The sequence below is a fragment of the Peromyscus californicus genome, unplaced genomic scaffold, assembly GCF_007827085.1.
Source record: "Peromyscus californicus insignis strain IS unplaced genomic scaffold, ASM782708v3 Scaffold_7__1_contigs__length_154581171, whole genome shotgun sequence".
NCBI classification, from domain to species: domain Eukaryota; kingdom Metazoa; phylum Chordata; class Mammalia; order Rodentia; family Cricetidae; genus Peromyscus; species Peromyscus californicus.
Window position 1 is genome coordinate 80,368,536 of NW_026294595.1, and position 11,005 is coordinate 80,379,540.

The following is an 11,005-nucleotide window of genomic DNA, read 5'->3' on the forward strand; positions in this document are numbered from 1 at the left end:
CAGTGCCGGGCACTTGGCTGTCATGATTATTTGTTGAATCAATGAATGAATAAAAGCTTTTAGTGCTACAAATGCAATCATGAGGCAAGCCTTTAATTAACTGGAATGCTCAAGGCATTGTTGCTTGTAATTAGTAGGGCTCCCCAAACCTCTGGTTCCAGGCGTTGTCCCCAAGCGTTTGAGGGACTGTGTGAGTCCCACTTCATCTCAGCACAGTTCAGCACTCAGTTCAGTCTTTCAGAAAGGAGGCGCTTTCACGTCTCTTAAGCAAAAACAAGGATGTCAGAGGTCGTTCCTGAAGACCAGTCCGTTGTTGGGGCTGGTGTGGAAGAGTGAGTCCGATGAAGTTGAGTCTAAGACACATGCTGTTGTAATGTAAGCTGTTCTTAAGTGGGGTTTGCTTTCAGAGAAGGTCTATTCTGAGTTAATTTTCCCATTGTTCCAGCTCTGCAGCCCCGCGCTTTCTTTACCGAATGGGTCTGTGTTTGCTCAGAAGTCAGGGCATTTGGCTCCTTCTGCTGCCCCAACAGTTGCTAGTACGCACACTGCTGAATGGAGGTTGAGGAGGGAGAAATAAAAGGGACAAACAGAATATAGTCATGAGGCTGAGGACAAGGTCTTCCTTAATCATGTCCAAGGCTAACTCCACAAATGCTGCCTCTACCAGGCTAGCTCACTCCCTGGTAATTATTACTAATTCTCCCTGGGCTAACCTCAGTCTGACGCCCCATAGCTAACGTCTCAAAGCAAGTCAAACATGCAGCCTGATGCAGCTTACATAGCAGCTGTTCTTCATGTGTAAACTGCTCATCTGGACACTTGCTGGGGCAGCCAGGCCTCTTGTGAACCCTTGAGGTTCTTTTCCTTTCCCAAATGCTGGTCTTGGTAGTGCCGCTGGGGTGGGGAGAAGGCCCCAGTGGGGATCCCCCCTGCCCCCGCAATGGGATGGTTAGTTTCCTTTATCTCAATCTGGGAGCTACTGTGGGTTTGGGGGTGGGTGGAGGAGAGGACATTCAGGGAAGAAATGACAATTCAGCCTTTGGATCAACCAGGGAAAGTTGCTGGGGCAGGGGACAGAGATGTGCTTTACCATCTTGGATTCAGAGTCATGAAGTGTCTTTCTGTGGAATCCCTGATCCTGTTGCAAATGGTATTTATATTTTCAGAGTCACCCATAAAATTGTATTTGGCTAAGACTGTGATGGGAGGAGAAACAGATTCTAAGTCTACGAAGGGCCGTATTTGTCAAGTTATCTTGCCTCTCAGTGGTCTTCCACCATCAGACAAGTGCATGAGAAGACTAACAATGTGGACCCAGCCTGGCTGAAGCCAGGTGAGGCTTCAGGGTCTGAGTCTTGGTCAGTTTGCTTCTCTAACCACGCTGTCACCACCCACTCTGTCCCGAGGGCCACTGTTCATCCTCACTGCTCCATTAGGAATTGACTACTGTCAATTCTCGGAGCAGAGGGAGTTCAGCAACCCAAAGAATGGAAAATACTCGTTGTGAAAACTGGCTGGTCATATCAGGTTTTTTTTTTTTTTTTTTCGAGACAGGGTTTCTCTGTGTAGCTTTGCGCCTTTCCTGGAACTCACTTGGTAGCCCAGGCTGGCCTCGAACTCACAGAGATCCGCCTGGCTCTGCCTCCCGAGTGCTGAGATTAAAGGCGTGCACCACCACCGCCCGGCCAGGTTTTTTTTTAAGAAGTATGAAAACTGAGTTACAAAACAAACAAGCACCCACTCTAGAACTATTCAGGGGCCCTTGGGTGGTTTGCCTGGGTTATGTATATTCAAAAGGCGTTTCAGAGGTTCGTGACCCGAACAATGCTGGAAAGCTCTGAACTGGGTCATCTGGCTTCCTGGACACCACTCTGTCTGCAGCTGGTGGCTGCCTGCTGTGTGGACAGTATCATTTTTCTAACACAGGGCTGGAAGCAGATCCAGACGTGGGAGGGGATTTCCAGCAAGAGAAGCTTGCTCTCTCCACACTGTTTCTCATCTTTTGAAAAATGTGTCTCGTTTCTGTTAACATAGTTGTCTTCACAATTCCCTTCAACCAGCTCTTGAGCTTTACTTCCTGTCGTAATGAAACGAACAGATACGATGCATGGACGCATGTGCACTTTCCTTCTGGAAAAACGGACTCTCCAGTTAAATGATCCACTTGCAGGAACAACCCCAGCCACAGACTTCCTTGGGATGGAACTGTAGCATGCATGTGGTGCTGTGTTTTGGTGATGTTGATGAGTGCTCCTCTGCCCTCAGGAAATGTTGGCTCCTTGTTAACAGTAAGAGCAGTAGTTTCTAGGTCAGGAGGAAAATCGGAGTGGAGGGAGAAAATGGAATGTGACTAAGAGAAAAAAGATTTTGAGAGATAGATAGATAGATAGATGGATAGATAGATGGATAGATAGATGGATAGATAGATGGATAGATAGATAGAGACTTAAAGGATTGCTGGTGGCTTCCTAGTCTAAGTCACACAGATGAGACCATTGAGTATGAACTCCACAGTTTGTCTCAGAAGTTGAGAATATTTTTTTTTTTTTTGGTTTTTCGAGACAGGGTTTCTCTGTGTAGCTTTGCGCCTTTTCCTGGAACTCACTTGGTAGCCCAGGCTGGCCTCGAACTCACAGAGATCCGCCTGGCTCTGCCTCCCGAGTGCTGGGATTAAAGGCGTGCGCCACCACCGCCCGGCTTGAAGTTGAGAATATTTTTTAAAAAAAAATTTTCCACGCCGGGCGGTGGTGGCGCACGCCTTTAATCCCAGCACTCAGGAGGCAGAGGCAGACGGATCTCTGTGAGTTCGAGGCCAACTTGGTCTCCAAAGCGAGTTCCAGGAAAGGCACAAAGCTACACAGAGAAACCCTGTCTCGAAAAACCAAAAAAAAAAAAAAAAAAAATTTCCTTCAAAATGACCTCATTACCATGCAATCATTTGAATAAATTAGACTGGCCCAAAACAAAACAAAACAAAACAAAATCTCCCCGGATAAGGTAAGTAAACCAAGTGACAGTGGCAGATTCAGGAAGTAATGATTGCATAGTTGCTTTAACCTCAGGGTGTCTCTTGCTGTGTCACAGTAATAACGGTGGATTACTCTTCTCAGGTCTCATTTTTATACTTATTTTCAGTCCTTTATATAACTGGTTTACAACGACAACCCAAAGCCCCCTGATTGCTCCCATTTGCCTCCGGGGACCCTTCCAAGATTCCAATAGGACCACAGGAACACTGTGCTCTGCTAACCTTTCCTCACAGAGCTGGTGCGCTGCTTGACTGCACGGGTGTGCTATGCTAAGCACTGTGGCATTCAGCCTGGCACCCATGAGGTAAAATGAGGGGGTATGCACACCTCTTTCAAACTTGAGACTGCATAAGACAGCCCCTCACCTTTTGTTGGAAACCATTAGAAGCATAGCCTTGAGGTCTTGCTCATTTAGAGAAACTGAGGGGTGGACCCTCTTCTTTCTCACCCTCCCCACCCTTTCGCTGGCTGCTGTAGTTTTGTGTGGAGTAATTGAGCAAGTGAAATACCAAACGTATAAAGGGTGGCATTGTCAAAGTGAATGAATGAACGCTTACCTAGCAGAACTATATAAGACATGGAAAGATGGGGAGACAAGTTAATGATCTAGAAATTGTATAGCTTTGCTGTCTTAGAATCACGGCAAATGGAACACATGGCATTGGGTCATTTTTTGCATTGATATGAAAAGAAAATGAGTTGATTTTACAAATAAATGGAGTTTGTGTTTCTATTTGCTATTCATGACTGTAATGTTTACTTCTCCTGGAATAGAAATATGTCACCTAAATATTAAATATAGGGAAAGATTTTTTTCTGCTATTAATGAAGAATTTTTCTTTGCATGCTGGGCCTTCATCTACTTTAATACATATGTTCTGCTTCTCTCTTAATTTGCTGTGACTCTGTCTGATGAGGCAGTGAATAGAGATTTCAGGAGGAGAGGAAGAGGAGGAAGAATCAGTGAAAAGATAAACATGACAAGATTTTTTTGCTGGAGGATTGGAATTTTAGATCAAGGCTTTGCATCAAATGTACTTTATTTTCCATAGCTTTGTAGCACATGGTGTTTCCAATTCCCTATTTGAGAATTAGAGTATTCCAGAATTTCTATAACGTGCTATTAAAAATATACCCTGTTTAATTGTTGACATCATAGTGGACCTCACCCTTCTGATGACAGAAGTCCTCTTTTCCCTATAGACACCCCACACCCACTCTTAGTTCATGTGGCCCAAGGTTGGCCTTTCAGGGTTCCCAGTCATTAATGAGCAGTGGGCTTGTGTCTGAGGTTAAGACAGTCCATGTCAATCATAAGACTTTGGAGACAAAGGATTCTTAAGATCATGGGAATTGCTAAGCCAGAGGATGAAGTATGGGGCTGCTAAAGGCCATCTTGCTTCCATGTGGCAATGGTCTACATCTGGAGTTGGGGTGTGGGGATATGGCTCAGGGGAAGAGCACTCATCCAGCATGACTGAGGGCCTGAGATCAATCCCCAGCACCAGAATACAGAACAGTCCAAAAACACTGCAGGTCGCTCAGAGAATATTGGAATAAGGAATGCAGTAAGATTCCTGACCATGCTGCCTGAACATCCATGCCCAAAGTCAGATTAACTCTATCATCAAGGTTCTTACTACCTCCTTCAAGTTATCCTAACTCATTTCTTTTTTCCTATGGTCAAAAGAGTGCTGGCTAATATGAGCATTCTCATTTTTCTCAGAAAGCATTTGTTCAGTACTCAGATCATTCATAATAACTGCTTCATGCATACCTATACACAGATACAAAAACTTGGCTGAAGTACCTAAAAATGGGGGAAGTGTCGTTCCTAAGCAGAAAAGCTGGTGCTCATGGAAAGTTAGACTTGAAAGGGTAGCCTGTATCAGTCTCCCACCCATTAAAGGCTGCCACCTGCCCCAAGTGCTGGCGATCACTCTAGAACCAAACCAGTCCAGTTCCTCAAGGACTTCAAGCTATTGTGCTGCTTTCAGAACAGACTTCGAGGCCAGTATAGCCCTCCACCATGCCAGGGAGCTCACCACTTCCTAAACTAGTGCATTCCAGATTAAGGAGGTCCTGAGTCTCCAAAGCGAAGCTTTTCCATTTCGTTGTGTTGGAGTGTGGTTTAATTTCGTCTTGGGCATTGGTCCTAATTGTGCGTAGAGTCATGCAGATCAGAGCACCATGCCCCTTTACAAAACAGTGCTTCTGAGATTTCCACATCAGCAGCATCTCCGCCTTCTTTTCTGCTCGAAGGGGGACGACCTAGCTCCTCTTCTCACCCTTCACAGAATGGGGGTGTTTAGATGCTGTGGTGGCTCTCGCCTCAAGTACTGTCTTAGCAAATGCCCACTTTCAGCTGCAGTGAGCACTGAGCTGGGCTTCTTTAGCCCTCCCAGAATACTTAGAATTACTGGATTACATTTCAGGGCTTTCATTGCCCACTTTCTGATTTGTAAGGAAAGAAATACTTGCTGTGAACCAGCACTGTCCTTTTCTTTCTCTTATATTTTTATTCTTCTAAAATAATTCGTAAGCCAGGCCAGGGCTTGAGTTTTGATGGCCTGAATCTATATTAGGATTTTGTATCTGTATCCATACTATGGTAGTTTGCTGATGTGTTTTGTGCCTCATTAGGATCTTCATTATACAGAAGGATGAAAGAGAGAAGGTAAAAAAAAATCAGTCACCTCTGCCTGGGCCACTGAAAGAGCCCATTGACTAAATAAGAATATCCATTTTATCAGCTACAAAAGGCAGATTTCATAATTTCATAAGAAAGATGAAAAGAGTAGCAGAAATATCCATAAAGAAGTGGCAAGAGAGGCAGAACTGGTATTAGATCTCCGTAAAGCCAGAGCAGACTTACATCTAGATTTACTTCCCTGTCTCCATGCCTAGCTGCCATTCTCCAAGGTGCCTCTGTCTAGTGTGTTGGCCACCTTCCAGGCAGAAAGGGGGAAGGACAACCTGCTGGTCATCCCAGCCGAGTGGGTTCCTGGGAGTTTCTCCCCCGGCCCAGTGTGTCTAGATCACTGGATAGAACTAGCCGTGAGGAGTTCTGGGGTGTGGCATTTTGTTCTGGATAACAGCATAACCAGCCAGAAATGGAAATTCTAAGAAAGAAGGGAACATGGAGAAGCCGCCAGCCATGTTTATGGAAAGCATCACTGGAATATTTTCTTTCTGGCCTTGGAAATAAGGAGTAATCGGGAGACCTACTTAGATTGGACTTCGTCTCTCCTCACTTTAGATGAACTTGGGGTTTGGCTATGCGCTGCATGCCACAGTTAAAATGCACATGTTAGTCCTTCCTGTCTGCTGACAGTCGAGTTTAGCTGATGGGTTTTGCAAGAACAAAGAAGAGAACTCCTGGAGTCCAGCACATTTGTGAGTTCAACTGAACCTCCTTATTAATCAGCAGGAATGAGTTCCAGGCTTTCCCTCCTTAACAGCAACTGTGATGTTAATTAACTTTGTATAGTTTTTATATGGACAGTTCTTGCTTTGCAGAGTACTGATATGCACAAATTTCAGTTAAATAAAACAGACCTCCTACATCTTAATTTTAAATACATTTTAAATTTCAGTTACCATGAGTGTCAACCATGAAAATGCCACTACTAGCTCTTCAGGCCACAAACAACTAAGTAAATAGGAAATACATATTGTATTCAGTGACTGAATGGTCACTTCCTCCACAGTCTTTGAAAATAGTCACTATGCATTTGTTATTCAGTTGATAAACAGAGAGCAAAACGTGCCCCTCTTTGTTTCCCAGGGATAGACATGGAAAACTGAATAAGGTCATTGCGGGGAGGAGGGAAGAGGAGGAGGAGAGGGAAAGAAAGTACAAAAAAGGAAATGAACATTATGCTTTGCTCCTAACTTAAAGCAAAAATAAATAAATAAATAAATAAATAAATAAATAAATAAATAAATAAATAAATAAATAAAAGGAAAAGAAAAGAGAAAATACTGAAAATGAAGTAATAACTGAACATAACTGGAGTTCTAGAATGTTGTGGAGTGGTTACCTCCTATCTGAAACATTCCACCCTGCAGGGAACTTCCTTAAGCCTCAAGAGATAAACAATATTTAGAAGGTTCAGGAAATAAACACAAGTCTTAGGAAGTTCCTGAAACTTAGAAAAGTTACAAGACCCTACCATCACCACCACACCACACCACCACTACCAGCAGTACTACCACCAGGTTATAGAAGCAGCAACAATTGCTGGAGAGAAGAGACTCCAATGAGCTGAGATGCCTGAAAGTCATGTAGGGAGTTCCAGGGATGCAGTTCCCATGAGCTGTCAGCCATGGTGGGCGGGTTTTTTTTTTTTAATGATTCAGCTGCCTTTGAGTCACCCATGCTCCCGTAAGTAACCCCTCAGCCATAATCCTATAATTAACTCTAATAAACTCTCTGAGTCACTAAGCTACACTTCGGTGGAATTTTTACTTTGGTTTTGGTGATCATATGTTTGTTCATGACTCCCCGGGAAAAATCACACAACCTAGAAGAAATTGCATGTCATGGGAATATTGACACTACTGCCTTTTGGGAGCCCCTGTAGTCCTAAGATTTATAGTCATGAGTGTGGTCAAGGCAGATTTATTGACACCAGTGAAGGAAGTGGTTGTAATGAAAGAATAAGACTATTTCAGCTGAAAGCAACTTTGGCAACATTCTTCACATTAAAGGAATTTTGGAGCCATCTCATGACTTTGAGAGGGATACAACAAAAACTTAGGTCTGTGACAACCTGTAAGGCATGGAAGACAGGTGCCTTGCTCCATGTTATATGAGTGGAAGAAGGCAATTACTCTACAAGCTAGATTAAAAAAAGTTTACAACTGACTCAAGCATTCTATCCACAATGCTTGTAATATTAAACAAGTAAATAGTAGTTCTATTTTTTTACTTTTCTATATATTTAAGATCAAGGAATATTTTAATGTTTTGACCTTTCTCTTAAAAGCCAATGAATAATTACAGCATTTCCCATTAATTATTATGATAGTTTCACAGTTTCTACTTATATGGCCATTTTTGTAGTCTGGAACACAGTAAAAAGTGAAGATTGCTAATAATTCAGTTACCCAATTTAAAATTCAAAATAGTTTTATAACTTGGGGCAGATAGTATCACTTTCCTTCTGATTTGGTAAATGAGACTCACAACAGCTATTTATGTTGAAAATGCACAGCTAAAGAACTAGCAATGCTTGAACCAAGGCAGTCTCAGCTTTACCCCATACATCCTATTACCTCGATACCAACACACTTTCCAATTAGTGCCAGTTACACGTAAGGTATGAGTGATGAAAAGGTCCTAAATGCTGGGTTCTCAGCCATCTGTTGTGTCTTCTGTCGCATTCTGCTGCTGATGGGCAGAGTGTATATGTTGCACGCAGCAGAAACCAAGTCCCACATGGCAGGTTACTCTAAAAAGATCTCCCATGGATAATTTTTCTTTGGATTCACTTTTTTTGGGGGGATCCAAGAGTTCCTGAATGCAGTCTATTCTTCTCCCTCTGGATGAATCTGGGTTGGCTTTAACCCTATCTCTAATCAATATAATGTCATAAAAGGGAGGTGACAAATTTTGCAGTCTTTCTCTTTGGATGTTTTTCCACTTGGGTGAATTGGGGTTCTCCACGTCATTGTGCTTTGGAATGGATTCTTAAGTAGCAAACCACTCTCTTCCTTAGAAAAGGGAATTCGCTGGACAAATATGGGATTGCTTCTAAGATTTGAGGCAAAACTGAAGACCAGAAGGCCTCTAGCAGGAATTACTGGTCAGTCTTAGCTGGTACCACCTCTACAGGGCAAATCTCAGGACTGTCTTCTGTTCTTCAGATGTCTGGCTAGAGGTGTCTTGAGGGGAGAAATTTGATATGTTGCGTGTCTATCCTGAGATTCATGAGATGAGACCTGGGCAGAAGGAAGCTCCAGGTCCCCCTAAAATTTTGTAATTTGGGGGAACTTATTTCCACCACCAGATTGTATATGGATACAGAAGAAAGCAAGGTGCTGTGAAGGGAAGACAGTGACTGCTGACTGCCTCCAAATAATAGCTGTCCAGCAGAATAGCTTCTCTTCTCTGATGAAGATTTTAAAACACACACACACACACACACACACACACACACACACACACACACACACACACACACGCACACACACGCACACACAAACATCCCCCAGACTCAGACCACACCACAATAAACCATACCACATACACAAACCATGCACACACACACCGCATACAAACCACACACATACACCATACCACCTACGCCCCCTACAAATTTCATAGTAAATAATTGTGGGAAATAAGTGGAGTTTTATCATCACAGATGAGGCGTATAATTCAATGTATGAGAGACATTTTGTCTTTGACTCAGAGAAGGATAAAGGTTAAAAGGACTTTAGGGCTGAGCCCTCATTTTATAGATGAGATGAACAGGAAAAGGGTAAACTGGAGTCATGACAAAACCAATACTAGAACATGTCCAGCTGGAGCTGGAAGGGATGGAAAACATGGGTGTAGTGTGTTGGAAACATGCATTCTATCCTTTGGGGGTATTCTGTCATGTTCTGGTAGGGAAGATTCTTTGAGGTACCTCCCCAACTGTGTGTGTGGACTTCCATGCCTTCTCCTCAGACTTCAATACAGCATCTCTTTTCCAGTCCTAAATGCATCCAAGGCTATGTGCCAGGCAGTACTGCTTTGGAATAGTCTAACACTGAAAAAAAGGGGGTAACTCTCTGAAGTCTAGAGCAGCACTTCATCAATACTCAAACTCCCTTAAAATGTCAGCACAGCGGCAGCTATGCTGTGCTCTCAGCCTCCCGAGTTTTAAAGGATGTTTGCATGAAAGTGGTCTCTTCACCTTGTCGGCTTCGCCAGGTCCTGCTCTCCCAAAGTCTCAGTATTGCTAGACAGTTACACAGATCAGACTCCACCCTGAGTGGTCATGGCACCTGAGAAGAAATAGCCAGTTAGAGAAGCTGAAACTCTGTTGGAGTATGGCTAGATCCCAGAGACACACCTTGTTATTAATGAAGATCCACTACCAGGGAGCCATGGGAACAACACGTTACATTAAAACAACCAAGCAGGGGCTGCAGAGGTGCTCTGCAGGTAAGAGTGCTTACAGAGGACTCAGTTTCTGGTCCCAGCACCCACATCAGGTGGCTCAGGACTACCTGTAACTCCAGTTCCAGGGGGCTTGAGTCCCTCTTCTGACCTCTGACCTCCAAGGGCACATGCATTATCACTCCCATATATATTATATATATATAATCTTTATCAGGCAACAAAGTCAGTAGGAAGCACTACAGTTTACCAGAGGTAGGTCTGTTTTAATGCTACAACCAAGTTTTCCCAAGAGCACTGGGAAAACAGTAATTTAGGCCTCTCTCACTTAGCTCTGTTCTCTTTAATGACTCAGTGCTGTGGGGTTAGCTGTTGCTGCCCTAAGGATTTTCTTGTTTTCACTCCTCATATCCCCGTGTTTCCTGTGCTGGTATAAAATTATTTTCGTCCTCCTTAAGGACACTTTTGGCAAGTAAATAATTTTCCTCTTTCTAGTCTGTTTGCATGTTACTAGGTATTTTAAAAGTTGCTAATGACTGGCTTTTTGTTTATTATGGATTGCTTATTTTGAAATGTGGGTAAACTCTAAAAATGTAGAAAGGAGACCGAGACTGGGTAATATTAATGATGAGGAAGGAAGGGGAGTGAGCAAAGGACGGACGCAAGGGACACGAAAGAAGGACCATGGAGTAGGAACAGAGATGACGGGGTTGGGGTATGGGGGGAGGAAAACACAGAGAAACACTCCGTTCAAATATGTCACAATATATCTAACACAGGATATATTGATTAAAAAAGTACATTTTAAAAAGTGATCTTTGTATTGAAGATGCCGACTTTGCTCACCCTGAGACTTGCTGAA